We start from the raw sequence: 6,228 nt of genomic DNA, 5'->3' as shown, positions 1-6,228 counted from the left end.
TCAATATGAGCCATCAAATAGTACCCGTGTTTTGGCTAAGAGGTTAAACATATATCATATCACTGCAGCTGCCAGAATGTTTCTCCATTCGATGGTTTTATCTCACATTGAAAACTGCATCACAGGTTGGTCTCTCACCACAGCAAGCACTCTGAAATTAATTGAATCACTGTACAAAAAATCTCTTAAAAGTTTTTGTCCGAAAACCCAATTCTTTACACGTATGTAATGTTTTAAACAAGTACAATCTTTTAAATGTTGAAAATTGTATTAATTTTAAGTATGTAAGCCCCGATCAGTTTTAGAGCTCGAACTGTGGCTGAAAGTAAACCAGTCATGTGACCATTAGACTCTAAAAGTTCCCTGTGACGCTTCTATTGTATATTATATTTTCTTTCTTATGTATTTTCTTTCTTCTGTATGTGCCTGCCTGGGGACTACGGATGAAAACTAGCTTTGTAGCTATAATCGGGCATATTTACATTTGTTTTTAATACTTATGTTCATTATCCAATCCAATTTTATTTATAAAGCACTTTACAACAACCTCAGTTGACCAAAGTGCTGTACAAAAAATAAAAACACAGAAATTTAAAAGAATAAAATTAATGTGCATTGTCCCTATTCAATCAAATAAACCACCGATTTTTTTTCAGGTATTGTTTTCTGCCCCCCCAGATGAGCTAACTGCCCCGCCACACATGCCATTCTGCTCACACCTCTGCTCAAGAGCCTTTTCATGTATATTCTTCTGCACTAGTACACATCTTATCTTGCACCAGCCTTATGAACCAGAGTACTAGTGTGTATTTGGAAGCAGGAAGGGTGGTGGTTGCAACGTCGGTGGAATTCCAAATCCAAGTTTAACTTTACAGTCCATATTTTTTTTCTCATGTGTTTTGTTTAGGTGTCTTGCAAATTTCACGAGATTTAGGCATTAGGCAATAAATAACTACATTTATTTCTGTTTATTTTACAAAGAGCATTACAAAAGTAAATAGGCTTGTATTAGAAAGTGTCCAAAACCATTAAAAAAACTCATTAAAACTGTTTCTGTCTGATATGAGCATGTTTGCCTTGAAATGCTGCTCAGTTATACAAGCACACAATCATTCTATCTCATATTGTGAAACAGTTTGGGGTTCATCAGCTCTGACACCTCTTCTGTCATTATGCTAACAAGCTTTGAAAATCTTTTTAAATCTTTTAAAAAGATTTTTAAATGTCTTGATGGCCTAGCTTCATGGACACTGGGTGAAACAAGGACAAATGTGCTCATTAGGAGTTATACATGGCACGATAATATACTGCTTGATACGTCTGTCCTTCCTTTAATAGTGAGAATGATTTAAAGCATTCCTGTTTCTCTTTATTATTATTATTCCGCCAGTTTTCGGCACCTAACTACTCCTGCATACTTTCAGCTCTTTCTACAGTTTTGGTATGAAAACGTTCAGCTCTTTCAGCAGATTCCTGCTATCATTTTTGGTGTTTTTAACTTTTACACTTTTTAAGATATTTAACTTTTATTCAAATTTTCCCGTCATTCAAATGAATGGAAACTTCTTTCAGCTCTTCCAACTTATCTCCCTCTTTCCAACCTAACTACTTCTGCATGCTTTCAGCTAGAGACGTCATTCAAACTTTAAATGGGTCACAAGACATTCAGCCATTATCCAATTGTTTCAGCTTTTTCAAATCTTCAGCCAATTTTGAAATATGACAGTTTCAAAAACATGAACATCTTTGCTCCTTCTTGATTCTTATGAATGAGCAAAATTCATCTAACTTTCATACAGTTTAACTTAGAGAAGCAAATTATACCTTAAAATGTAGGAATAATGTGTCCTCTTTCAGCCAATGTAACTACTAAAGAGCTCACATTTACAGAATTTCAGCTATGAGCCTTGAAACGAGATAAACCTCTCAAATTCTCTGACTAATCATTCTTACGACAACAACATTTTCTCAGATTTACACCATAAGCACTGAGTTGAAATATGAGTTATAGGAATAGGAAAACAGCAACAAGATGCATGTTCTGTGCTTTGGAGAGTGTCAGGCTACAGTTTATTAAACCTCACATATGAATAAAACATGTGTAATTTCAGGGAAGTTCATTTCATATTAGGCTGCCCTGAATGGACATTCTTAGTTTGCAAAAAAAATTATCTTTTGTTTACAAAATTGTAAAACATGGCCTTGAAATTGTTTTTATTTTTAGTGTCTAAAACCATTCTCTTTTTAAAAAAAATTGAAAGAACAGATTTAGGAAAATTATTATTATATATTATAAGAAATTATAAGAAAGAAAATTCCTAAATTTCACCAAAAACTTTTTTAATAAGCTTGATGTGGCATGTTGACCACATGACTGACCACCATCAGCTCTTTCTGCTATAAACACCAATTACACAGACATACCAAAGAAACTATAAAACAATCACAAGAAAAGAATCCTTGAGGGCCATTTATTGTTTTCATTGTATAGTTATTATTATATTGTAGAATCTTCTTGGAGCTTCTATAAACTTCTTGGACTTGCACTAAGATGGCCTTAGCAAAAGAAAATCCAGGCGGCTAAAAAAAGGACCTGCAATAAACATGACAAACTTAATTGAACTTAATGGCAAACTTAACTTGTAATGAGAAAACATTATGGTTACATTCACAAGAAAGAAGTGTTGACAGCTTGTAGTAAGCAAGAAGAATTCAAGTCCAACACTTGGGCCAACAATCCATCTCCACCTCCTCATTTAAAGATTTTACAGCAATGCCAAACCATTTGCATCCCTGTCTCTCCCAAACAGCCCAAAGGTTTTTGTTGCCATTCACCCCAAAATATATATCAAAGCTCCACTTAACATCTGCAGGTTTGTGCCTTTGATTGACTGAAATCTAATCTTCGCTGAGAGCTTTCACATCTGTTGATACGAATAGACAGCATGCTCAAAGTGCTGCATGAAGGCGTGCATGTGCTCACTGCTCTCCACTAAATTAAATCTGTCACCTGTTCGTCTCCTCGATGGCATCGCATGTTTGAGGCGAATCAAATTTGTGGAAGTATTTCTAACCCGGCCGTCTGGGAAAAATGATCCCCGCCGTTTGAACGTTCCAGAGAAAACCTCAAAAGTCCAACAGCAGCACCCCCAAGTGATAAAACACGACATGTACAATTTAAGTCATTCAAACTGTCCACCTGGTTTATTCAGCTTCAGATAGAGAGGCCACATTTGGAAAAATTCTGAATTTGAAGATGAAACTCTTAAAACATGATCAGTTAACCCTCCTGTTTGGTGAAATTTAGGAATTTTTAAAAAAGAGAGTGGCTAAAAATAAATCTTTTTTCAAGGCCATGTTTTACAATTCTTTATTCAAAAGATAATTTTTTTTTGCAAACTAAGAATGTCCATTCAAGGCAGCCTAATATGATATGAACTTCCCTGAAACTACATATGTTTTATTCATATGTGAGGTTTAAATTAATTCATCTCAACAATGCTGGATGTATTGAATACAATGATAGATCACATATAAAGACATAATGACTGTTTCAAAGGAGAGGACCACTTGTACTCACCATGGAGTCATGTTCAAGTTCAAGAATTCAAGTTATGCGAGTTGTTAAAGATGGGGGTATTTTTATTCTTTACGTTTATGAAAGAAACACAAGCCTGCAGTGGCTGCGTCAAAGCCACAGGGAAAACGTCATTTGTCACCTTTCATGTCTGTGTGTCAAATCGATTTCAAACATCTAATTTACAGAGTTATAGATTGTCGTGGACACCTGTTGTTTAACCAGCTGTTCCAGGCAGGTTTATCTGTACGGCACAATTCAACTACAGGGCGATTCAAAGTGCTTTGCAGAGACATTAAAACAGTAGAAATAAAAAGCACGATTTAAATTTTAAACAAAAAAGAAAGAAATAAGAACAATAGATACATTGCAAGTATTTTGGTTACAGTTTGGTTTTCAGTCCTCATGAATTCATGCAGAGGTGAGACGATTGGGAATGAAAGCTGAAATTTAAAGGCAATTTTCCTGCTTTTTCAATCAACTGTCTCCCTGGTATACGGTGCAGACAGAAAGTTTCCGGATGATTTATCATGTTTATGTTTTGCTATACTTTAAGATGAGACCCATCTTAAAGGGGATTTTCAATCATTTGCAAAAAAATGTTTTCTTTAATTACAGAGCTGGAATAATTAATTGTATAAAAGTAAGATCATTTGTTTAATTTAGCTAAGTATTTAAATATTTTATTGTAAAAATGCACAACTAAGTTCAGGTGCATTTACTGTTCTTGAGATGTTTCTTCAGTCTGGCTGCATTCCACCTGTGCCTGAACATTTTGGACATAATAAAGAGGAAAAATCTTCCTGTGTAAGCTTACAGATATGACTGTGATGGAAGAGGGAGACCTGAAAAATGCATGAAAAATGTCCATTTATATGACTCAAAAACACAAAGTCAACGAAACTATTTTAATGATGGAAAGTGGCCCAGAATTCACACAAGAACGACCATCAACACACCACACCGCCTCTTGTTTCTTTATACTAGAGCAGCCAGTTGGGAGTTTGCTAAAAGGCGCCTTGAAAAAGGTAAACTGAAATAAGAAACAGCTATTTGGCCAGTTGTTAGCGTGTTAGTGTGGAAACCAGAGAGCAGCTGATTGCAACACTCCAGCCACAGTCCTGAATATTTCTGTAATGAGGATGAGGAGAAAACTTGAAGAGTTACTCTCAAGAAGATATGAGACATCCATGGTTGCCGAATACTTAATGAAGTATTCTAAATACAGGAATAGGATATTTCACTTTTCCATATTTGTCCAATTAACAAAGTGGCCAATTTCATTTTTTTTCTTTCAGAAGAATTGTTCAGAGATGATAAAACACTAATTTAATCCATTTAAAGATTAGTCTAAAAAATAAAGACTTAAAAAATGATCATTGACAATGGCAAGATCTTCCACAAGATCGTCAGTACATTTTTTTTTCTTAAAAATTGCCATCCTGGTCTTTGATATTATAATTGTTTACATTGTTCACCATCATTCCTTCATAACCTTTTGACCTTAAACAAGTCTAGTAAACAAGACTGGCGATAAAATTTAAACGTGATGTTCAAAATACATCCTGTGTTACATAAAAGTTGTAAAGTACAGCCACGCAGCACGAAACTGGACGTACGGTACGGGCGGTTAAAACCGGTCGTTCATCACCTGCAGCTGCTGCGGGGGTGACTTTAGTTCATTTAAAGAATTTATCCGCACTTGAGACACATGAGCTAATAAACTGCAGCAGTTTTGGCCACATCGAGCTCTGGTGTCGCTGCATAAACTTTGAACTTTGGCAGCTCAATCAAAGTTCCACAACATATCCTGTGTGAGGATCCGTGGGGTTTCTGGCTGCCTGCGTGTCTGCTCGACACTTCTGCTGCGGGCTTTCATTCAGTCTGAGTGTTGTTGTTAGTTTTAGCTCCGTTACAGGTTGTAAAGCTAAAGATAGTTTATTCGAATGTTTTCGAGTGAAGGACCTTTGACCTTTAGATGCTGACGCTTTGTCGTTAAAGCGGGACAGATTTTCCTTTGGTTGTTCAATGACTATTTTTGTACCAAAGTACAAAACATCGTCAACAAAGAAGGCCATCCAAACTTTTACCTTCAATACATTTAACAAGAAGTTTTGGAAGAGTAGTCTTTGGAGGAATCCATATGTTGACAGCCTATCCTAGTACATATTGGTCATGAGGCAAAGTAAACATGTGACAGGTACGATTGGTCAAAAGTTCATGACTTTGTTTTTTAACAAAGTCATAGTTGTCAGGTCATATGTCAGGTGACACAGTTATCATAGCTGTAATTACATAAAGAACTAAGAGGCTTTCTGCAATAATAGTGGTGCTTTTCAATGCCCAGCTATGATGCAACCCTCATCAAATAGCTCGATCAATTTGCCAACTGGACAAAGCCAGCAGTCCATTTCAGGGCCAACAGAGAGGCAACCAAAACAGTGTCCGGCCAGGTATCCGTATTGCCCTTTTTAAACAAAAAGTAGCGATGTTTTCACAGGTTTCACTGGTTTTAAGAACCAGTCCAGGGGACAAGACTAAACTGTAACTAGAACAGCATGAAGGGATAACATTACACCAGAGCTACTCATTGAGCGGCTCCTCAAATTTAATTGGCGGCTCGCACTCGCATAGTAGCTTATAACAATATG

Source organism: Odontesthes bonariensis, chromosome 16 (assembly GCF_027942865.1).
Source record: "Odontesthes bonariensis isolate fOdoBon6 chromosome 16, fOdoBon6.hap1, whole genome shotgun sequence".
NCBI classification, from domain to species: Eukaryota; Metazoa; Chordata; class Actinopteri; order Atheriniformes; family Atherinopsidae; genus Odontesthes; species Odontesthes bonariensis.
The sequence above is the reverse complement of the archived record's forward strand: the minus strand, read 5'-3'. Positions refer to the sequence as shown.